Source organism: Pelodiscus sinensis, chromosome 17, assembly GCF_049634645.1.
Source record: "Pelodiscus sinensis isolate JC-2024 chromosome 17, ASM4963464v1, whole genome shotgun sequence".
Classification (NCBI taxonomy): Eukaryota; Metazoa; Chordata; order Testudines; family Trionychidae; genus Pelodiscus; species Pelodiscus sinensis.
In genome coordinates this window covers 9,443,708-9,468,736 of record NC_134727.1, presented here as the reverse complement: position 1 = coordinate 9,468,736, position 25,029 = coordinate 9,443,708, and the positions used below count along the sequence as shown (strand labels likewise).

The following is a 25,029-nucleotide window of genomic DNA, read 5'->3' as shown; positions in this document are numbered from 1 at the left end:
TAACTGTTTACATGCATCTGACGAAGTGGGTCTTTGCCCACGAAAGCTTATGCTCCAACACTTCAGTTAGTCTATTAGGTGCCACAGGACTCCTCACCGCCATAACTGTTTAGTTTTTCACAGTGTTATGCATTGTTATAATAGTATGATGATTTGAATGTTTTGATAGATGGACTATTGCCTCAGCTTATCAGATGCTGAATAGGTGTCCATTCTTCTTCGGGTAGTCCCCGTGGGTGCTCCACTTCTGGTGTCGGGCTGGTCCCGGCGCCGCAAATCGGAGCTTTAACAGAGCTGTGTGTGTGTGTGTGGTCGGGCAGCGCGCGTGCACTCCCGTTTCGCGCCTTTCATCTACCGCGCGCTGCCCGGCTTCCGCCAGTTCTTCTCATCCGCCTTGGGTCGCAGACGGAGCTTCCCTACTCTCTCCTCAAAATTTCCCCCTTCTTCCCTTCGGCTGTTTGCCGTGGGGAAGCCTCATAACCTTTACTGTTTAAATATATACTGCGTCTAGCCCCGTTGGCAGACGCGGTTTAAAAAAAAAAAAAAGAGAGAAATAAAGAAAGAAGAAAGGAAAGAGTATACTGAGAAAGAGCAGTGCTATATATAGATATACACTGTTGGCGTTTTTTCTGTTGCCTGCTCTGGTTAAAAAAAAAAAAAAGAGAGAGAAGAAGAAGAGAAAAAAGGAAGGAAATAAAGTTTAAACAGAAAGAAAATAACACGGAGTAACCGGGGACGCATACAAGCGGCTGCTCTTAGCAGGCGGTAACACTCAGTCCCCACAACTCAAAATGCCGGGCTCCCCCGGCTTCAAGAAATGTGAAGGCTGTGCTGAGCCAATGCCAGTGTCAGATGGACACTCGGCTTGCATTCGCTGCCTTGGGGAGACTCACATCCCCCAAAAGTGCTCCCACTGTGCCAGTCTGACGACTAGAGCCCGCAAGGAGCGGGAACGTCGTTTAAAGGAGATCCTGTTTGATAAGGCTCTCATGCCTTCCACTGCCTCAGGATCCTCTGCCTCTGACCCCACGGCTGATAAGCGGAAGGCTCCTTCTGAGGCTTTGCCCTCATCAAAAAAGAGTAAAGCCTCTCCTGCTCACTCCCTGCCAGCTGCTCCGCAGTCGCGGGTAAGCGCAGGTGACAAGCCGGGCACTTCTCGTTCGAGGGTAACCCGCGCTCCATCAGTCAATAAGCCGGCCGGCACTTCAGAGTCTCATCAGCCCACTGCTCGGGATCCTCACCCGGCACCGGGGCTTCTTAAAGAGACAGACGCAGCGGTACCAGTTGTATCAGCGGTGCCGGCTGTTGAAGGGCTTTTAACCACGGCCCCCCACAGGGAGCTGTCCTCAGCACGGGCAGGGGATCAGCGTGCTCATACTCAGATGCCTGCTTCACAGCCCTTAACCCTTCACTCTCCAGGCTCTACTCAGCCAGCAGCATCAACACAAAAATCAAATGCCCAGGGAATCTCCCAGTGTGCCTCACCAAGGTCTCACCACGAGCCATCCCCTCACCGCTGTGCATCTACGCACCACGCAAGAGACCATGGGCATTATTACCACCGCAGTCTCTCATCTCGTCACTACTATGATAGAGAGCGTAGCTGTTCACACCAGAGATATTCGAGATCTCCTTCTCCGGCGAGACGCTCACGATCACCAACTCATTCACCTAGAAGTACATATTACGCCAGGTATGACAGCACTAGATCTTCTGGACGCTTCTCCCCTGCAAGGTCTGGCCGGCACTATTCTCATCGTTATAGACCGGACTATCTTGAATCATCTCATCGCAGTCACTCTCGGTCTCATCGCAGGTCTCCATGTTCCTGTAGATCAGTTAGTCCACGCCCTGGGCACTCGGAGATCTCCAAACGTTCTCCGCTACGACGTCCCGTATCTTCTCGTTCCCCCACGCATTGTTCTCAAATGTCGGACCTAGAGGAAGGGCAGCTCTTGGAAGGTGAGCAGGATATGTCCCCAAATGCCAGTTCACCACAGCCCTCTAGGGATGAATCACTGTCTATGGGCGAGAAGTCTCCACCGGATGATCTTAAGGAATTCCAAGACCTTTTTAAGCGTGTAGCGCAATCTCAGGAAGTGCAGCTCACTGAGTCTCAAGCTAAACAGCATAAGCTGTTTAAGAATCTGCACCCTAAACAACAGAGAAAGATTGCACTCCCGGTAGACGAAGCCATCTTAGAAGTGGCACAGGATATCTGGCAGACGCCAACATCGATACCGCCAACTAATAAGAAAATTGATAAGAAGTATTTTGTTTCATCCAAAGGATTTGATTTTCTTTTCAATCACCCTCAGCCGAATTCCCTGATAGTGGATGCGGTTCGTCACAAGAACAAGATGCCCCAATTCAAGAATTCCCTACCGGATAGGGAGACAAAGAAATTGGACCACTTTGGTCGGAAAGTTTACTCCTCCTCGACCTTGTTACTGTGGTTTGCCAATTATGCTGCTCTGTTATCGAACCATAACTTTGATAATTACTCTAAGTTACCGGAACTCATGCAGCACCTCCCTGACAGTAAGAAGTCTCTCCTTAGATCGGTTGTCCAGGAAGGTTTCACCGCATGTAGAACAGCCCTTCAGATAGCCGCGGACATTGCTGACACAGCCGCGCGAGCAATGGCAACAGGCATTGCGATGAGGAGAGCTTCCTGGCTACTGTCAGCGGGAGCTCCTAAGGAGTTGAATTCCAAAGTGGAAGATTTACCCTTTGATTGTCAGAAGTTGTTTGTCTCTACTACCGATGAGATCCTCCATTCTGGCAAGGACTCTCGTATGACCCTTCGTTCTCTGGGGATGTACACGTCACCTTTTAAACGCAGACGATACTACCCTTTCCAGAGGAGATATGATTATTTTCCCTATAAGCAACAGCAGCAGCAGCAACAGCAGCGTGGATCTGACCAGTCTAGATTCAGACAGCGCCCTCAGCGCAAACGTCAGCAACAGAACCGCTCTGCTGCTCGACCTTCCCAGAAGCAGCAGGTTTGACTCCCGTGCAGAAGACATGAACATGTCTCCAACGGTCAGCGCTCGGAAGCCTGCGATCACCACCACCACTCTATTCCACCACCGCCTCAGGCCATTCCTTCATCAATGGGCCACCATTACCTCGGACCGATGGGTCCTAGAGGTCATATCATCGGGCCTGACCCCGTTGAAGGCAAGTCGTTTTTTTCTCACCCCATGATGGCTAGCTTTCTCAGAGGATTGGCTAACCTCAACCCACCACGGAGACCTCCGCCACCTGTATGGAGTCTTGACCTGGTTCTCGATGTCCTCACTGGGCCACCGTTTGAACCGCTGGCCACGGTACCGCTACCGATGCTTACGATGAAGGTACTTTTTCTTCTGGCTATAACATCAGCACGCAGGGTGAGCGAGTTATCCGCACTAATGTCAACGCCTCCCTATACAGTCTTCAACCCGGAATCAGTGATACTGAGGTCTCATCCAGCCTTTCTACCTAAAGTATGTACGGAATTTCACATAAACGAACCAATTGTTTTGCCATGTTTCTACCCAAAACCGCATGCATCTCAGCGAGACGCTCTCCTGCATACGCTCGATATCCGCAGAGCCCTGGCTTTCTATATAGACAGAACCCGTACTTTACGTAAGACGGACCGCCTCTTTATTTCAACATCGGGCTCTTCTAGGGGCAAGTCCTTATCCGCCCAGCGCATTTCCAAGCTGGTTGTCTCTTGTATCACGACGTGCTATACTATCCGTAAGAAGTCTCTCACCTCGCAACCTAGAGCTCACTCAACACGAGCAGTCGCTGCGTCTACAGCTTTCGTGAAAGGTGTCCCTCTTCGTGACATCTGCCGTGCTGCGACTTGGTCTTCAAATTCTACCTTTTCAAGACATTATGCAATTGTTCAGCACTTCACCACTGACTCAGCAGTAGCCTTGGCAGTGTTGCCTACTGCTCGGAATACCGATTCCGAAACACACGTTTAGCCGAGATTACTGCTTCGGAGTCACCAGAAGTGGACCACCCATGGGGACTACCCGAAGAAGAAAAGGAAGTTACTCACTTCGTGCAGTAACGATCGTTCTTCGAGGTGTGTCCCCGTGGGTGCTCCACGACCCGCCCTCCTCCCTGCTTCGGAATCTTGTTTTTTTTTTCTGTCTTTCAGATAGGCGGTGAGACGAACTGGCGGGAGCCGGGCAGCGCGTGGTAGATGAAAGGCGCGAAACGGGAGTGCACGCGCGCTGCCCGACCACACACACACACACAGCTCTGTTAAAGCTCCGATTTGCGGCGCCGGGACCAGCCCGACACCAGAAGTGGAGTACCCACGGGGACACACCTCGAAGAACGATCGTTACTGCACGATGTGAGTAACTTCCTTTTACCTATCAGTGAAAACAGCAAAGTCTGATACAGAATGGAGGTGATGATCTCTCTCTTAATTGAATTACCCTTAAAAGGCTAGTTACTTTTTGCAAACTTCTGACTGGAGACACAAATAAAAGAAGTCCTCAGTTAAATGTGTTTACTTTTGCTCCAAAACAGAAATTGTAGACCATGTGTTTCAATTAAGAGGAGCCCTGCAGCAAAATATGTGTTATTCACAGGTGGAAGCTGAGTGTATCATTATCTTGTAGGAACAGCAGTCAAGATAATGAACAGCTAAGGACAATGGACAATGGAAAGTGAAGTATGTCATGTCATGCAACTGTCAATAAAGTCTGAGCACACTTACCATTAGAAGGTTGTATAAAATTGCAGGGATGTGACTGATAGGTTGAACAAGAGCAGAATTTGTCTGATGGAATGTAGTAATTTTAAGTCTGATTTAATGTTTTGCTATCATTAACAAAAGCCTTAAGGCAGCTGTTTTAGTGTTTAATTCCTTCTTGTGTATAAAAAAAAAAGGAAACCCAAGTTTTCTGACTTGTATCACTTTTTTAACAAAAATCCGAAAACAAAACAAAAATAACTGGAGAGAGTTTGAGGTCTGAGTGGTGGTAAAGCTTTGGGGAGGAAGAACACGATACTAGTGATAAATGCCAGATCTGGAATTAGAAATGAGGAATTCCAGTGTTTTTCAGTATAATAAATTAGCTAAATATTTACATTATATCTAAAAAAAAGTGAGTTTTTCCCAAATAAAATACTTTGTAGGAGTGTTCTATATGATGAAAAAAATGAGGAAGTCATGCAATGAAAGCCCACGTCAGTTGTTTTACATCATTATACATTTCTTTTTCTTTTTCACTTAGCATGCACTTTTGTGGTGATTCCATGGGCTTCTTTCTTTGCTTTTCTTACTCAACCGATTTCCAAATGATATCATCTACAGACAAGGCTTCTGATATGATGGTGATTTGAAAATCACTGTCTAACCCACTGACCTATGCCTTTCCTTCCACTCCTGCATGTTGTCAGACCTACCACCCCTCTTGGGTGTCTTCTCATCAGTTTAAACTGGACTTTGGAAAAAGATAATTCTTTATCTTCCTTCCCTTTCTTCTCCTCTCCCCTTTTTTTCTCCATTGCTGTCAACAACAGCACTGTCCTTCCCATTTATCAGGGTCACATCTTAAGGCTTATTTTTTTACCCCTCTCTCTCTATTGCCCCACATACCCAGGCCAACTCTAAATACTGCTGTTTCTTGCCCCTCAATATCTGCCAGATTCAGTTTTTGTTTGCTTTCTATTCCCACATACAGATTTAATGGTCAGGACCTCTCTATATCCTACATTGACTGCTGCAACATCCTCATCTCTGGCCTCTGATCCTCTTTAGCTGAAATAAAATCCAGCTGCTAAAGGCTTTTTCCTTGCTTGTTGTTTTTGCTTTGTCACTGCTGCTTCAAAATTCCCTACACCAATTCCACTTCTGAAATTGAATTTTTTGTCCCTGTATCTGTATGCTGTATAACTCTGCCAATCTCCACTTACCTTTTCTCAGTGCACTGTCAAGTGGCCCCTCCCCCGACACTGACCTCTGATCTATTGGTGTTCCCATTCATGTCTTACTATTTGTTAGCTTTTATCTCATATTCTCCCCTAGCCATAGAATGACTTCCATGATGTCATACACAAATCCTTTACTCTGTCCATGTTTAAATCTCTGTTAAAGAGCCATTTTTATCACTTTGTCCAGGGTAAATCCGACTGCTTTATTTAAATTCCTGTTTGTCACTTCCCTTTCACTAACGTCTACGATGTATATGCCTGCCTTCAGGTTATGAGTTCCTCAGAGTAGGTACCATATCTCCTAGAATATTTGAAAAATTCAAAGTACTTCACGGACTACACAATATAAATAAATAAATAATCAAATTAAGGCTTCAAGGCATGCAAACTCCATGCTAGGCTAATAGAATAGCTTTTGACCTGGAGAATAATACATGTTTCTTCAAGCATTCAGGTTTTTTTTAAAGACTCAAGATGCTAGAGGAAGGGTAATTATGGTTTTGAATTAAAAAATGTATTAAATTTCTTTGTTGAATTCTGTTGTCCTAAAAAGATCTTCTCTTCCCTGTTTTAATTAATTTTCACAATATTTAATAATATACAGGAAATATATCTTAAAGTAAGAGTGTATTGTACAGAAAAAAAAAACATCTGTATCATTATGGCTGAGCCATGGGGCCAGCAGATGGGATTCAACTTGAAAATAAGAGTGGTGCCAAAAGCTAAACTTTAAATACAATTAAATTGCATATCTTTGCTTAAAATGGAATATTTCAGGAGAAAATGCTGATGACATTGAAGGAGGCAAGTGGTACTTATTTGTTCACACTCTAATAGAGTCCTTTATGGAAGTTGTCTTCTATAAAATGAACAACTATGTCTATGATCCTTCAGACCTCTATGAAATATGGGATTGAAAGGAAAATCTCTAGTCTTAATGGGATTTAAGGTATAATTTGCTGAAAGAAACTGCTCTTTTGTAGTGACCTTGCAGTTAGTTAAAATTTGAGCATAATAATATCCACCAAAGTCCGCCTTTTAACACTTCATCTGAAATAGTGCTTCTGATTTTTTCATTAATTCATTTATAATCATGATGTGGATTTCTTATTGCAGTTAAAAAGAAATTGAACTTAGAGAACACGCCAACAATATGTTAATTGATTTTTTTCAATGATTGTGTAAACCACATATAACCAATTAATTTTGTTTCCCTTTTTAATTTGCAGCTATACTATTATCTTGTATGATATTACTAATATATGATTATATCTGCCATTAATGCACTCAACAGTAGGTGACATTTTATTAAGTTATTATGATCCTTATTCTCTTTTCAGTTTAACTGGTGAAAATCAGTCACAGCTGCCTTTACATCAAATGATTACCTCCAGTTTAAAACTGGTATGAGTTAGAAGAATCAAGCTTGATGTGTGTTGATCTAACTAATTATATTATAGGATATTTAAATGCTTCTTCCCACAGTCAACAGCTGAACACCATTTTTAGCCTTCCTGTTGACTGCAGAGCCACCTTTCCATTTACAAATTCAGGAACTGAATAATGTACTCTTGGTACTGTCTTTTACTGTTACCCCACATATAAAATATATTAAAATATACCTTCATTGATAGTTAGGAAAGTAACAATTATTACAAATATTTTCATATAACACACAAATTGTATTAATTATTTTGGTCACGACTGTTTCATTCACAAAGCGTGAAGCTGAATGCAGTTTAAGTTGAAGTGAAACTGCTCTCGACATGTGACTGAATTGCTTCCAGTCTAACTCTCCGGGTTTCCTATACCACTGGTGACATGTCTATTACAAACCCTGCGGGGAATACTGGCACTCTGATTCCATGTCCACTGATTATGACCCAGAGAGGCCTGGCTATTTACCCTAACTAAAGAGAAGCGTGTTGTTGAGGGTGGTCTGAAGGTAAGTCTACACTGCAACTATAAACCCTCGGCTGGCTTGTGCCAACTGACTTGAGCTAAGAGGTCTAAGACCATGTGACATGGAAGTGGCTGCAACCCGAGCCTGAACACCTACACCGCAGTTAAACAACCCAAGTCCCATGAGCCCAGGTCAGCAGGCATGGGCCACCTGAGGGTATTTAACTGCATTGTAGACATACCCTAAAATCACAGTGTTATCCCAGTTCTCCCTTGTGCAGGAGTCAAGTCACAGTCTACTTGTCTGGCTTACTAGCCAGCCGATGTTCCTCCCACTCCCCAGCCGTTCTCCTCCTCTCCTACTCCGCATACCAAGGAGGAGTAGCAGTTCTGAAGTGTTTTCCCTTCCCCCAGCTGTGCTGATAACTATTATGACTAGCTGGTGCAGGATAGAAAGGGACATATCCATATTCCCTTGGGCAGGTAGCAGACAATATTGCCTTTAATAAATAAATTAATTGTAGAGATCTGTTTTAAAAACAGATATTTAAGGAGTGCATATAAGGATTGAAAGAAGATAATGAACTGAACTCTTGGTAATGTTGGTTTTAGAAAATAAAAATTGACAGTTAGAGGCTACACTGCCTCTTTTGCCAGCAGAGAGTATGCTAATGAAATGCTCATTAGCAACTTCTCGTGCTTCATTTGCATAAACTCTGCCCAAGGCTTTTTGCGCAAGAGGTTTTTGCACAAAAATAAGCAGTGTAGATGGACCTGTTTTCCACAAAAAACCCTTTTGCTCAAGATCTGCATACCTCCTTTTTGAGGCATAAGGATCTTGCGCAAAAGGTTTTTTTTTTGCAAAACGGGTTTTTTGCACAAAACGGATCCATTTATACTGCTAGTTTTTGTGCAAAAACTCTTGCGCAAAAAGCATCGGAAGAGATTATGCAAATGAAGCGCAAGAAGTTGCTAATGAGTTCTTCATTTGCATTGCCTCTTCTGCAAAGAGGCATTGTAGACATAGTCTATATGTATTGTGCATTACACAAATAGCTACACTATAAAGTGTTAAATACGTTACTGTATCTGAAAGCAATTAATTTACCTTTAAAGTACTGCACACTAAAGAACAAATGTTATAGAATATCACAAATAAACATTCCTTTTTAACAAGTATATTTCCAAATAATTATAATAGCCTACATGTGAACATTTGCATTTCTGATAAGAACAAATGGTGCAAAAATCAGAGGCTTGAGCATAGATCTGTGAGACTAACATGCTGATGACAGTCTGTCACCAGCATTTTATTCTAAGGATTCTTCAGAAATAGAATGATACTGTATAAATTATTTTGAAAAATTATAATCAGTATAGTTTAGGTCAGATTTTCAAATGCAATTGCATGCAATAGCATGCAGACAGTTGTGCATACTCAAGTTTTGTGATCAGATACACAACGTGCACGTGAAGATTGGTAACCTGGCACACAGTTGTCTTATCCATGCAATTCTTTTCTGGAAAAAGATGATATAAAATATATTTCTCAAAAAAGCCTGGATTTTTCTATACACTAAAATTTAAAGTATAATTGCTTTTAGATACCTGTAAGCAGTTATGGGAATTCCTATCTATGATTCCTTTAAGTTAGTGAAAGCTACCCTGAAAAACGGGAGCTGTTCCAGTGTCTTCAATGCTGCACTTTTGCCCATGTCTCTATGGGTATTTGAAATATTTCAGCTAGGTGGGGGAATCTAAAGTTAATCACATTTATCTTCAATTAGGGCCTGATCCAAAGATGAATGAATCAATAGAAGTTTGGGGTCAATTCCTTGAGCCTTTTGAGCTGTGCAGCTGTCAGCTGTTTTCTATGTTTTGAAGGCCATATACATTCATGATATAAGACTGTTAAAATATCTGAAAATGTCATGCTATTAGGTTCTGCCTAATGCAGAATAATAGGAAGTAATATTAGCATGCAAAACAAAACAAAACAAAATTCAGCCTTTGCCAAATAAAAACATAGTTGCTATAAATTTCTATAGAGGTTTCTAATAAAGAAGAGTGTATCATGCTCAAATAATAGATACAAGGCTTGGTATATACCAATTTTATGCCAAAATCTGAGTGTAAAATGCAGGCTTATAATGGAAAATGAATTACAGTATCAGGAGATCCATCCCTGAGAAGAAAGATGGATTCAGGAGGTATCAGAAAAAATCTCCTCTTGGTTCCTCATGTGGTATGGGAGAAGAATTAGAAAGCAGGCACGAAAGATGGAACATTTGGTTTCCTGTTGAGTATAAATATTAAGTGGATCAGGCCAGTAGTTTTTCCACCAGGTCTACACAAAAAACAAAACAGTTTCCTCAAAGCTCCCCCTTCTTCCCTAAGGGTATGTCTACACTAGCCCCTACACTAGGGGGCTAGTGTAGACATACCCTAAGAAAACTAGAGACTTTTGAAGCAGGTCAGTTAGGGATGCAGTGTGGGAGGAGAATGTGTTTCCTGGAAATCACTAGACAAAATGATCTCAAGTTTGCACTACAAGCTCCATTTTTGCCCTCTGTTAGCATAGTGATTTTCAGTTCAGTCTGTACATATTGGGATTGGTCCTGCCTTGGGCAAGAGCCTGGACTTGATGACCTCCTCAGGTTTCTTCCAGCTCTATGATTCTATGATGTGCACGTGCTTTTTTTTTTTTTTGAGAATTTTGTAAAAGCCCTTGCGCTGAATCGGAACTATGGTGCAACAATGGTGCCACTCCATAATACTTGCAGTTATTTCAGGTTCTAATAATAATCCATTGAAGTCTTAGGGATCTTTCCATTGAGTTCAGTGGCCTGTAGTAAGGAAGTTAAGTATCTGTTCTTTCAATAATCGAATAGTCGATGCATTTTTGCATCAACTGTTTGATTAGTCGATAGGGTGGTGCTGCCCTTTTGAAACGCCACCACGGTGTTTCAAAGGGGCAGTGCTTCATGGAGCCTGGGGTCAGCTGGGGCATCTCCAGCTGACCCCGGGGTACATGTAGCGCTGCCGCTTTGAAATGCCGTGGTGGCGTTACAAAGGGGCAGCACCACACAGCTGATCCCAGCTTTCCACCACATGGAGCCTGGGGTCAGCTGGGGACTCCAGCTGACCCTGGGCTCTCTGCGGCACTGCCTCTATGAAACTCCACAGCAGCATTTCAGAGCGGCAGTGCCGCATGAAGACCAGGCTCCCTGTGGTGCTGTCACTTTGAAGTACCACCTCTTCCTCCGCCCCCTTGCTGCCTATATCTGATAGAGGCAGGAAAGCGGGGGGAGCGACTAGTCAACTATCCTGTCGACTGTCAGATAAGCATTTGCTTACTGGATAGTTAACTAGTCCTTAATATCCCTAGTCTGTAGATCGTATTCTTCACAAATCAGTCATTTCCTTAATACATCTACTCAGTTTTTGTTGTCTTTCTCAGAACTTCCTCCACTAGGTTTCTGTCATTGGCGTTTACATTCCTGGAGAAAGGGAAGAAGATTTTTCTCTTATTCTAACCTCCCTTGATACTGCACACTCAATTCCAGTGAGACTGCTCATGTCACAAAACCTTTGAAAAATTGGGCCTGCTCATAATTCCATTTTAAAAGATATAGATAGTAGCCTCTATTACCCATAGTGAAAAGGTAAAAGAAAAAGCTGTATGAGAAAATCTGAAATTTGTAAAATTGTGAAGTATTAAGTAACATTAGGCTTATGTTCTGGAGAAACCCATTCATGTTGAGCTTGAGTTATTTTATTCTTTAATTTTCTTTTTGTTGTACTGGTACAGTATGGCCAAGAATTTGTTCAGAATGTAATGGCTATAAATCAATCAATCAATCAATAGACTTTTTTGCTAATAATATTTATTTCATTTATATTCACTGATCTCCCACTTTCACACACACATATATTTTGCTGGCTAAAAGGGAAAATAGTTCATATTTTCTTCTAAGTTCAGTCCAAAGTTGATAAACTTAATTTTCATTAAGGGTGTGTCTAGACTACAGGGGTTTTTTTTAAAAAAGGTAGCCTTTTTTTAAAAAAACTTCCCTTGCATCTAGACTGCTGCTGCGTTCTTTCAAAAGTAAACCAAAAGAACGTGGCAGTTTTTTCGATCGTGGAAAACCTCATTTTACGAGGAAGAATGCATTTTTTCGAAAGTGCTCTTTGGAAAAAAAACACTATATAATGCAAACTGTGTTTTTTCGAACAAAAGCATCCAGACTGCCTTTCTTTTTCGAAAGTACTGATTGTAGTCTAGACATTCTTTTTTGAAAGAATCTTTCGAAGAAGTCTCTGTCAAAAGAAGCTTGCAGTTTAGATGTAGCCTAAGTGAATTGACGGTCAGTCAAGGAAGAAGGTGTCTTAGAAGTCTTACTAGCATGGTATGAATGTTATAGTTTATATAGTCTATATTATTTGTAATAAATATAATTATTGCTTTATCTTTTCTTTGAAATGTTTGTATTTTATATAACAATAAGCATGTGATTCCATATATTTAATGTAAAGTTTGTAATGTGTTCAAATAAGGATTTGTTTCTGAAAAAGCTGATTTTAATATACTGTTTTTTTCTGTAACAATTGCATTTTTATTCAGTTGCTGACCTCACAACCCAGCATATGATACCATGGTCTTTGATTTAGACGCAGAGCAGGCAGTTTGGTGCTATGAATAGTACTAAATAAATAAGCAAAAAGGAGTTACTTGGGATGTTAATAGAAAAAAGGTTTGCATCTGAAATATCCGAATAGGAAAGAGTATCTTTGTATCATAATCCCTAGGTTTCTTCTTCTCTAAAGCCCCATGTGGCAGCTGCAATCTGGAATACAGGTGTACGATATCGATTTAGGTATGCTTAAACACTGAAAAAGAGACAAAAATTATATTAAAAGCACAGTATTGAGGTTGCAATATTAAGAATAAAAATCTGGGAAATGAGTGAACATGTACCTCATGCACATGAGGCTGTGGTTTTTTGGCAAGCAGCGTCTATTGGGGCTGCACATGTCATCTTAGCCTCCACATTTTCCCACAGTAGGACACAAAAGGTGAGGCAGCTGGGACCTCCCTCAGTTCTTTCCTACAGCCTGTGACAGTGAGCCAGAACCTAGCTGGTCTCCAAACCGCTGGATCTTTGCTCATGCTAAACTTCTCTGAAACTTCTAGGAATGCTCAGCATATCTTGGTATTCTTTTTTTTAATCTCTTCTAGCATTTGATGGCTCAAGCCCCCCTTGCAGATCAGATACCCTTGTACAGGAACCTGGAAATTGCACATTCTAAACCCTCAGGCTTTAAAGCCTGGTCCAGCCTTCTGAGGATTAATTCCTCGGAACGATGGGCACAGCCACTGCCTTTTCTGCTTGAGAGTATCCTGTATCTAGAGCAGGTGCTCAATCTGCCTCTCTTGCTCTCACAAAATCAAGACTCATTAGTGAATAAATAGGGGAAAAATCAATCTGATAGGTTTTCAGCTACAATATGGTTCACGCTTTCTTGGTGATCGTAGGGATGATTTTACAGGAGGTTTCTTCTTCAAGCCATTAGATTGGCTTGTTTTTCACTTGTACTAGAATTTTACAATTGCAATACTTTGAAGTTAGGGAAGAAATGCTCACTTGTGGTGTACTGGCTTTAATTCCTTCCTCTGAAGGATCCTGCTGAGTTCAACTATTTAATATTAGTTCTGCCCCTTTGATAGCGTTATTGCAGAAAGCAAGTGGTGCTGGGTCACTTTTCATTTGATGCTAGCTTCAGTAAAGCTGTGGTCAAAGGCTTTTTAAATCCAAACCCTTCCCTAAGACTTTTCTTTGGGAGGGCATTATGAGGCATGTCAACAGCAATGTTCTGTTATTTTATTTTTAATTCAAATGTGCTTAATTGTCATTTGTTTTAGTCACAACTAGATCAGACATTTGAATTGTGAAAATGACCTTAGCATAAATTTGTAACATGACTCTAAATCAAATGGATGATTTCCCATTTGCTTGAAAGGTTTTCCACTATTTCTCTTAGTGCTTGGAAGATGTACATTCATCATTTGTCAGTAAATACTTGATAAATGAAAAGACACAATAAAAGTGATCTCCTCTAAAACTTTGAGAAATACCTAACATCAGCTACAGATACATGGTCAATGTATCCTAATTGAAGAAACATAATACTTCAGAAATAATAGTTTGTATTACTGTTAAACTAGTGAATATGTTCCAATTGAAAATTCAGTTTTAAGAATCTTAGAATTAGGTATTTAAGTGTCCCACTGAGATTTAACTAATCTTTAAAACCAACAAATATCTTTTTATTCCCCCTTTTTTTAGACAGTGGTTTTGTTTGTTTGTTTGTTTTTAAACTCTATCAGAGGGTAGATATTTATTAACCTTCCTATTAAGGTAAGATACAAAAGATAAAATTATGAACGTTGGAATTTAGAGAGGCATTTTGAACTTAAAAGTAATACTTCTAATTGCTTTCACCTATCATGGTAACAGGTAAATCCTTATGATAAATATTATGGAAACATGATAAAGAAAACAAAGCGTATTCTCTAGTTTTCCTACATTGTTTACTCTGTGAAGTCATCTTAACTATTTCCCCAGCATAATTGTGTGACCTTTTCCCACATTAACTACAGGAAGATGGCAAACAGAAAGAAAGCAATTGTGAAACTATGAAAAAATTAATTGTGAATCAGGACAGATGTAGACTCTGAAAGCTCTTTTAACTTTTATTTTAATTTGACTAAGTTTATCATGTCCCTTTAATCTTTCATAAAGGCATATGTTATGTCTTTATTTACATATTGTTATATGATGGAAGATTGAACTTATCTAATGTAATGTGCATTTCAACGAAATACGCAATAGATTATTAGTGCAATCTTCCCAGTAAAAGTGTAGATCACAAATAGTCAGAATTTACAACTCCTTTTGAAGGGCAAACTCCTGAGCACAGTAAGCCCTGGTCTACATTAGGATCTTATTCCAAAATAAACCCCTCCTGGTTGAATTTGTAAGTAGTGCATCCACATTACCAATCTCAGTATTTTGAAATAACGGGGTGTGGAATTTGAACTCTATACTCCTGCTTTTCACAAGGAGTAACACTAACTGAAATAATAATTTTGAAATAACGGTAGTGTGGATGCTTCGGTGATGCTAATTCAAATTAATTGACCTCCGGGAGGCCTCCCACATCTCCACAGAGTGCTTCCTGGGGCTCTAAGTCTGAGGTAGCATGTATACATTTACAAAACCTATCTTGGACTAATTTCGATGCTTCCCCATGGTGAAGACACACTAGTTCAATTTTGTTAAATTGGGAGTTCTTAAGTCAAATTTAGTAATTTTGAAATAGTTTCCTAGTGTGAACATGGCATTTGAGAAAGAGGCAAACTGAAAGATGCCCTGCTCAGTAAGTGTTCTTTCCCAAAGAAAACAAGCTGTGCAGGGCACTTTGCTGGTACTCTGAGTTGAAGCATAGCATATTGGCTCCTGAAAGTATAATATATCCTACGAGGATGGTTGGACATTGCCCTCAATCTTGAAGATGAGCTTCAAGAGCCTAAGGATAAGCCTAGCCTGTCTCCTAGCTCTCTCTAGACCCGCCATGGCCAACCCTTGGCTCACGAGCTTCATGCAGCTCTTCCCCCCCACACACCAGGATGCGGCTTGTGAAGCCCCTCCCCCGACCCCATGGCTTGTAAAGTCGCCCCCGTGTTCCTCCCCATGTTAGGCACAGCCATTAAAGAAGGAGAACTAAAGATGGCATTGGCCAGTGGGAGCCTGATGTGACTGAAAAGCCTCTAACTGCATTTTCTTAAAGGGGCAGAGCTTTTTTTTCCCCCCGCTTGACCAAACGCTTGACCGGGGGCTCCTTTGAAAGGGGTAAAAGGGGGCAGTCCTTTTTTTTTTTTGGTTGACAACCTGGCTCTTTGCAGTGGATCCACTGATTTCTTGGCTCTTTGCCCAGAATGGGTTGGCCACCCCTGCTCTAGACCACTATGAAGAGATCAGTATGCACATCATATCACCCAATTTGCAGACCAGTCTAAGTTAAGGTGGAGTTTAGCCCCAAGTAAAATGTTTTTGTTTGATCTCAATAGATATATCGATCGAATTTGTAAGTGTTATAACCATGCCTTTGCTATGGCTATCAGTGTTCCAAATTCAGCAGTAACCTAAATGGTTATGTACTAACAAATATGGTATAAGAAGGTTAGAAAGTGAGTATAAATTATTTTATTCAATGTAATTTGCCATTCAGTGAATGTACAAACTAAATGTAACTTAAACAGGGCAAAGTGGAATGAGGGACAAATAGAATTGCACAAAACAGGATGATATACAAAATGTAAGTGAAGGCAGGTGATGAGAGGCATCTATTTACTCATCTGTCTTTTTATACCTGCCCCTTGTTAGTTCTTGTTAATTCTTCTCTTTCAATCCTTCATCATGGAAGTCTGCTTACACTCAAACTGATTTAAATCATGTCTGAATTACAGCCGTTCCCCGACGTACAAACACCTCGACTTATGACCATCCGCACTTACGACCAACCTTGCGGCAGCATGTTGTGTTTGCGTGTCTGCGGTCAGGCAGCGGTTTACGTTTCATTCCCTCACAGTATTTTCAGTGTTTGCTTGTGGCCATTATGTCAAGCAAAAGAAAAAGGGCTAGTCTTTTTGAAGACTTAAAGAAAAAGACTATGGGGTATGACTATGACCAAACTTTCACTGCCAGTCACAGTTGGTTCAACCGTTTCAACATGCGTGCAAACCTTCATAATGTGAAATTAAGCGGGGAGGCAGCCAGTGCTGATTTGAAAGCAGCAGAACCTTTCATAGAAGAATTGGATAAGCTGATAAAAGAAGGAAATTATTTTCCAGAACAGATCTTTAATGTTGATGAGACAGGTCTCTTTTGGAAGAAAATGCCCAAATGAACCTACATACATAAAGAAGCAAAAACTATGCCTGGTTATAAGGCTTTCAAAGATCGTCTAACAGTCTTGTTAGGAGGCAATGTTTCTGGGTATAAATCAAAACCCCTCTTGATTTATCGCTCTGAAAACCCTAGAGCCTTCACGAATATCAGCAAGGCTACTTTACCAGCCATTATCACGCTAATAAGAAAGCCTGGATGATACTTACACTTTTTGAACTGCTTCATCCCTGAAGTCAAGTCATATTTTCTGGAGAAAGGAATTCCTTTCCAAATTTTGCTTATTTTGGATAATGCTCCAGGTCATCCTCCATACCTAAATGACTTACATTCTGACGTGAAAGTGGTGTTTTTGCATCCCAACACCACATCTATTCTCCAACCCATGGACCAGGGGGCCATAGCTGCTTTCAAAGCATATTATCTTCGCAACACATTTGCAAAGGCAGTAGCTGCCACAGAATGCGAAAACAGCAAAACATTACATGAATTTTGGAAGGACTACAACATTCTGCATTGCATAAGGAACATTGCTGCAGGGTGGGAAGAAGTCACTCCACAATGTATGAATGGCATATGGAAGAAAATCCTAAAAAGATTTGTGAACTGTTTCAAAGGGTTTGAAAAAGAAAAGGAACTGGAAGACATCTCTAATAACATTGTACAGCTGGCGAAAGAGTGGATCTGGAAATGGATAATGAAGACATACACCATCTGGTTGAGGATGTTGGGGAGGAGCTGAGCAATGAAGATTTCATGCAGCTTGAGGCAGAGAGGGTAGCAGAGGAAGAGAGACAAACAGCCCAAGAAGAAGAAGAAGAAGAAGCCCCCTAAAACTTTGTGATGAAAGAAATGGCTGCAACTTTCAGCTAAATAAATGAAGGAATGCAAATGTTTGAAAAAATGGACCCTGACGTTGCGAGATTCTCAAAGGTGGATCGTTTAATTCAGGATGCCCTGGCTTGCTATAAGGAAATTTATAATGAGAAGAAAAAACAAATTGTCCAGTCCAAAATGGATATTTTTTTAAAGAAAGCCCCCAGCAGTGCTGCCTCCCATACTGAACCAATGCCTTCTAAATCAAAGGAACTGCTGAAATAGAATCTGTTGATGATGTTGATGATGATCTTACTGTAGTTTTTTACTCCTCCAATTCCTCATCCAATTAATTCAATTCACATTACTGTATTTAAATTACTGCATTATGTTTTGTATTTCATGTTCATGTGTGTTAAATAAAGTTTGCTGTTGATGCAGTAGTGTTGTTTTTTTCGTGTGTTTCTATTTTTCGTTGTTGATTGTTGTGTTGTTGGTACTTGGTTACGCTTCGAGTGCTTCGTATGGGATATTTCCGACTTATGAACAAATTGAGTTACGACTAGCTATTCGGAACATAACCCGTTTGTAAGTCAGGGAACGCCTGTAGATTTGTTCTTACAAAGACAAGTTTGATGAAATGATATCTTTTATTGGATCAGTGAAAGACATTGCCTCACCCATCTTCGGTCTCTAATATTCTGGGGTCAATACAGCTCCAGTGACCAACTCATCTGATGAAGTGAGTTTTACCCAAAAAGCTTGTGATGCTATGTATTTTTGTTAGTCTCTAAGGCTGTGTCCAGACTCAGGGGTTTTTTCGAAAAAAGTAGCCTTTTTTCGAAAAAACTTCACCTGCGTCTAGACTGCAGCCACGTTCTTTCAAAATTAAATCGAAAGAATGCGGCTTTTCTTTCGACGGCGGTAAACCTCATTGCACGAGGAAGAACGCCTTTTTTCAAAAGTGCTCTTCCGAAAAAAGGCGTTCTTGAAAGCAAACAGGGCTTTTTAGAAAGAGAGCATCCAGACTCACTTGCTGCTTTCTTTCGAAAAAGTGGCTTGCTTTTTCAAAAGTTCCGCATGCAGTCTAGATGCTCTCTTTCGAAAGAGGCTTTTTCAAAAGTATCTTTCGAAAAAACCTCTTTCGAAAAAGGCTTGCAGTCTAGACATAGCCAAAGGGTATGTCTACACTACCACCCTAGTTTGAACTAGGGTGGTTAATGTAGGCAACCAAAGTTGCAAATGAAGCCCGGGATTTAAATTTCCTGGGCTTCATTTGCATCTTGCCGGGCGCCGCCATTTTTAAATGTCCGCTAGTTCGGACTCCGTGCCCGCGGCTACACGCGGCACGGACTAGGTAGTTCGGATTAGGCTTCCTATTCCGAACTACCATTACTCCTCGTGGAACAAGGTGTACCAGTAGTTCGGAATAGGAAGCCTAATCCGAACTACCTAGTCCGTGCCGCGTATAGCCGTGGGCACGGAGTCTGAACTAGCGGACATTTAAAAATGGCGGCGCCTGGCAAGATGCAAATGAAGCCCGGGAAATTCAAATCCCGGGCTTCATTTGCAACTTCGGTTGCCTACATTAACCACCCTAGTTCAAACTAGGGTGGTAGTGTAGACATACCCTAAGGTCCCAAAGAACTACTCAGTTTACTCATTCTTAGAATATCCTTTAGTTTGATCATGTAACTAGTGCACCTTAAAAGCCTTCTAAGATACCATGAATGATTAATGTATAATCATAATTTACTTTGTGAGCTTTTTAAATCACATGCTATTTTATGAAGGACAAGAGACTTATATACCATTGTGTCTATACATCTCTAGGACAATCCTGTTCAGTAATGCCTTGTACAAACAGAAAGCTTTTGTTTAACCATCTGCAAATTTTCATTTGTTTCATTAGAAGTAGTGGATGCAACCAAGAACATTAAATATACAGAATGTTAATATAGCATTGTTTTTTGGCTGCATTCATAGCAATTGAAAACAATTCTGTGTTTTATACATAACAATACTATATGGACCTATGTTTCAATATTCCTTTGTTGGAATTAAAGACATGACTTGAAATCCTGGCCCCAATGAAACCAATGGAAGTTTTGCCATGGACTTCAGAGGAACTTGTACCCATAGTGTATTCTTTTTTCTTTGTCTCTGCTCTTACTGATGTGGGACTATTTGGACAATGATTTCTGATGTTTGAACTCATTAGGCAGGATGACCAATCATTTGGTTCCAGTTGTTTTTTTATTAATGAGCATCTGCATTCTCAGTGCCAGTTGGCTCCTATGTTTTCTACAATTCATGTTGTGACTGGGGCTCCTCACAGAACAATCCATTCACCAGATAGAAAGAAATGTATTGTGGCTGTGCCCAAATGACTCTTCATCCTCCCCCAAAATTGTGCTTTCAATATAAAGAAAAATCTCACTGAAGAAAATTTGGGAATCTTCTATTAGAGATGGGATTCAGGGTAAGAAAAAAAACCCATCTTGGACACTAGTGATTGGTATCTTTGCCTGGTAAATCTGGGCAGCAAAAGGATATTCACTACAGGCAGTCCCCGGGTTACGTACAAGATAGGGACTGTAGGTTTGTTCTTAAGTTGAATCTGAATGTAAGTCGGAACTGGCGTCCAGATTCAGCCGCTGATGAAACTGACCAGCAGCTGACTACAGGAAGCCCGAGGCAGAGTTGCTCTGCCCCAGGCTTCCTGGAATCAGCTGCTGATCAGTTTCAACAGGCTGAATCTGGACGCCAATTCCGACTTACGTACAGTTTCAACTTAAGAACCCCAGGCGTCCCCAAGTCAGCTGCTGCTGAAACTGATCAGCGGCTGATTCCAGGAAACCGGGGGCAGAGCAACTCTGCCTCGGGCTTCCTGTAGTCAGCGCTGGTCAGTTTCAGCAGCGGCTGACTTGGGGACGCCTGGGGCAGAGCAGCTGGGGTGCTGCCGGGTTGGTCCAGTAACGCCCAGAGCGGCGCTGCGGGACCAACCCGCAGTGCCCCAGCTGCTCCACCACAGGCGTCCGGAGAAAAGCCTGGTCTGCTGGGGGAGGGGCGTACTATCTGTGTCCCCCCCCCTCAGCAGACCAGGGAGACGCGGGTGGTGGACCGAGACGCACTGCGGTCCCGCCACCCGGGTCCTCCGTGGCTTTGCTCCACGACTCCCTGGTCTGCTGGTCTGTTGAAGACCAGCAGACCAGGGAGATGCGGAGCAAAGCCGCGGAGCACGCGGGCAGCGGGACAGCCCTGACGCACCGCGGCTGTCCCGCTGCCGGCATCCTCAGAGGCTTTGCTCCCCGTCTCCCTGGTCTGCTGGTCTCCAGCAGACCAGGGAGAGGCGGAGCAAACCCCATTCGTAACTGTGGATCCGACATAAGTCGGATCCGACATAACTCGGGGACTGCCTGTACTTAATTATGTAACATTTCATCACAGACAACAGATCCAAAAAAATGGGAAATCTCTTTTTCTTTGTTTGGAGAACAGACTGTAAAGGCTATGGGTACCAAATGTTTTTTTTAATCTGTATTATGATATTTTGTGATTTTTACTCTGAAATTTATTCATTTGTTCTTTCTTCCTGACAGTTACTTCTTGCTTTTTATTGCCAAACAAATCAGGCGCTCCCTGCCACTTTGTGTGTAGTGGACATCATCTACAAAGCCTGCTGAATAGTGTATTGGAGGCCCACCACTTTGGTGAGTGGAAACATAGTTACAGTTTTATGTGTTGTTTTACTTCTGGTTGTGTTTGTATTGTTGACCAAAGTGCTTCCATATAGGCTTTAAAAATGCCTTTCCAGATCTCTGCAGGAAAGTACTTTTTGTGGAGAAAAGCAATTTGTCCTAGCATTTTCCTTTACAGAAATCTGCTTCAATCTCTTTCAGCCCAATTGAACCACTTCAGAATGCTTTACAAAGAGAAGCCTGCCTTTTCTTTACCTGCATGGATTTTGCTTTTGTTTGAGTTGCCCATCCTCAAAGAAAGACCTATATAAAATGGAGGTTTTAGGAATTTGCTGTTAATAGAAATTGTTCCTTGTTTAAAATAGACTGTTTATTCAGAATCCTAAAGCAGTCAAGATTGTTTAGCTAGTCAATGCAATTGTTTGACTGCATAGTCCAAATGTTATAAATCTGCATATAATATAATTTTCCTGCGCAAAAGAAAGATAAAACGAGGGAAGACCCCTCTAAATTGTTAGTTCTGTCTTGGTCCTCTAACTGCCAGACAGAATGCTCACAAGACACCCTATAATTTAATTATGTTGTACATACCCTCTGGGAATTATATACAGTATCACATTACCTAGTGTGTCCTGTAGAAAAAAAAGCAACTCTTTATTTAGGAGCAGCTCTAGAGGCGAAAGGAAATATAAACCACTTGAGCTGATGATTTCCCTGGAAAAGTTAAAATAAATTTAAAATGAAATGAATCATTCTGAGCTCTGCACCCTTCCAAGGTTCTTAATTCCACTGGATACTAATTTTGAGCTATGTCTGGCAATCCTTCTCCAAGACAAATTGCCATTGAATTCAGGTGTGTTATGATTGAACAAGGATGGCTAGATTTGGCATCTTTACTAAAAAAATTAATTGAATTTGGTTTAATTGATTTTTCAGTTGTATAAATATTTCTCAAACCACACACTAGATACTTTTTGAGCCTGATTTTCAAATACACTGAGCACCAGATTCCAGGTGAAGTCTCAGTGGAAGCATCAAGGGTTAAATGCTACTGAAAAATCAAGCTCTGCATTGGCATTTTATTTGTTATACTGGCTCCTCTCTCATTGCACTTTCTTGGCTCTATGAACTGACAAGTTCTTTTTGATTTTCTGACTGCATAACTTATTTTTCCTGCAATTTATTAGAGCATTAAGGTCAATGCTACCTAATTATGATGTATCTTGTTCTAACTGTCTGAAGCTCCAACTATGCCACATTGATAGTTATGTGCGTATACAAGTTGATATATAAAGTGCAGAGAAATGATGGGAAAGCTAAGTGAAAATAAACTTATATATATATGTAAAACAAGTTATTTTTAAAGAGAAGAAAATCTGGTATTTTATAGATCTAAGTATTGCTGTGGTAATTATTCATCGTATTTATGAACACACTTGTCGCCTTCATATCTAAACATGACTTTTATTTGGTGAACTTTAGGGTTACTGAAAGCTAAGAAAAATGTGCATGAGAGGGGGCTGTGTGTGTGTGTGTGTGTGTGTGTGTGTGTGTTTAACAAAGTCTTTCAAACACACTAATGAAAGGGGAAGGCAAATTGACTATAGCCTTTTAGTAGCATGTTTCCTAGCAAATGAAAACTGTTATAATATACACATATAAATGAAACGAATCCTGCAAGCCTCAGTGCTGTGAATAGACTTTAAGGGGTACTTGTGTCAGGACGAGTTGCTGCACGGGGGCCATCATGGATTTCATATAGAAATCTCAAGACACCTTAAAATCAAACTTCCCAGCTCCCCAGTGAGGTAATGTAGGTAACTTATTTTTAGTTGCCTTTCCTGAGAGGGAGGACCTGAGTCATAGAGATTAAATTTCCCACACAGCAAGTCAGTGGTAGAACCTACTATAAAACTGAATGGAGTGCCCTTCCCTGATCAAATCACTGCACTACATCTGTCCATTTAATTCCAAATTTCTGCCCATGCCCTGTATGCTGCTCTAGCTGTGTTGTAATGTCATAAAGGGGCCACAACAGATTCATTCCTCCATAGTAGGATCTTTGCAGTGCTGCTATATGTAACCCTATGCTGCTGCCTCTTTGCAGCCCTTGGCCTAATGGGATGTTCATATTAGAGAGATGGCATAGCCCAGCATCTTACAAACTTTCTCTTGGGGAGTTAGCTCTCCCTCAGATAATTATAATTATAATGTACCATGCTTGTTTCTTCTTTATGCTTTGCAGCATTGGAAGGCCAATCTAAAAGTGGTTTTTAGAACTTCCTGGCTATGTCTAGACTGGCCCCTAATTCCGGAAAAGTCATGCAAAGCAGGTAAGTCAGAATAGGGAAATCCGCGGGGGATTTAAATATCCCCCACGGGATTTAAATAAACATGTCCCCCGCTTTTTTTACAGCTTGGGGAAAAGCCGGAAAAAAGCGTCTAGACCGGCGCGATCCTCCGGAATAAAGCCCTTTTCCGGAGGATCTCTTATTTCCTCTTGAAAGTACCAATAAGGGATCCTCCGGAAAAGGGCTTTATTCCGGAGGATCGCGCTGGTCTAGACACTTTTTTCCAGCTTTTCCCCAAGCCGGAAAAAAAGCGGCAGACATGTTTATTTAAATCCTGTGTGGGATATTTAAATCCCCCGCGGATTTCCCTGTTCTGACTTACCTGCTTTGCATGACTTTTCCGGAATTAGGGGCCAGTCTAGATGTAGCCCCTGTGTTTATTTAAGGCACTATGTATGTTCCCATAAACCTTTTGCTTTGTAGGTTGCCTAGTACTATTCTACAGCCATCATGTATGGGTGGAATACATGCCTTTCCTTCCCCGATGTCAGTTTTACAGTAGATGGCCGGGTCACGGGGCTCACTTTTTCACAATTAAGTCTTCATTTTGATCCATTCTAATTTATGAAATTAAAAAATGAGAAGAAAAGCAAATTAAGAGAAAAATCTCTGGACTCCTTTCCCATGACTGTTATATCTTTCCACAGCTTCCCCTTTGTTAGTGAAGGCCTGTTACAGTATTCTTGGTACTCCTGTGAGTTTATATGACTTTACTCTTTTCTTCCCGAAACAAATGCTCATGTGATCTCAGCATGATATCAAATCAAATGGAAAATAATTATGTAAGAATTAAACCAACGCACATGTAGAACTCTTCTGAACAAAATCTTGCTGGAACTCCCTCTTTCCCAGGTGGGGATTCAGCTATGTGCTCTTCAACTACAGCAAATGCTTCAAGTGCCTTTCTTTTTGAGAATGGAGTGAAAACTAGCAGATACTACTGTTGCATGAACATAGTGTCCTTCTATATGATATAGCTGAACAGCTACAGTGAATGCTGAACAAGCTGAAACTGCCAGATATTCAGGGTTGTCCTTTCTACTCTTGCAGTCATGGCAAAGAGAGTCCGGGACCAAACTGCAAACAGCAAGAGGCCCATTAAATGAACTGAAGAGTTTAAAGGTTTATATTGCTACTAACCACAAGCCATGACAAGTAGTTTTCCCAGGTCTTTGAGTTGCTTCTCTTCCCAGTCAAGGTTACTTTAAAGGAGAGCTACTCAACTTTCGAAGCCCTGGTGGCCACAATGATACTCACAGCAGATGACGAGGGCCGCAACTTAAGTGTGGTTGCATATACATGCAAATAGTTTCTTTCACACTGATGGGCATAAAT

General features: G+C 41.3%; 1 protein-coding gene across 3 annotated transcripts in view; it reads left to right on the top strand.

The window, feature by feature from the left end:
• Window positions 1-25,029, top strand: part of TENM2 (teneurin transmembrane protein 2) — a 1,107,817-nt gene that overhangs the window by 91,637 nt on the left and 991,151 nt on the right. For all 3 annotated transcript variants that reach the window (XM_075900181.1, XM_075900179.1, XM_075900180.1), the window contains exon 2: window positions 21,245-21,355. The gene's annotated coding sequence lies outside the window, so the exon portion shown is untranslated. The remainder of the gene's footprint in view (window positions 1-21,244; window positions 21,356-25,029) is intronic.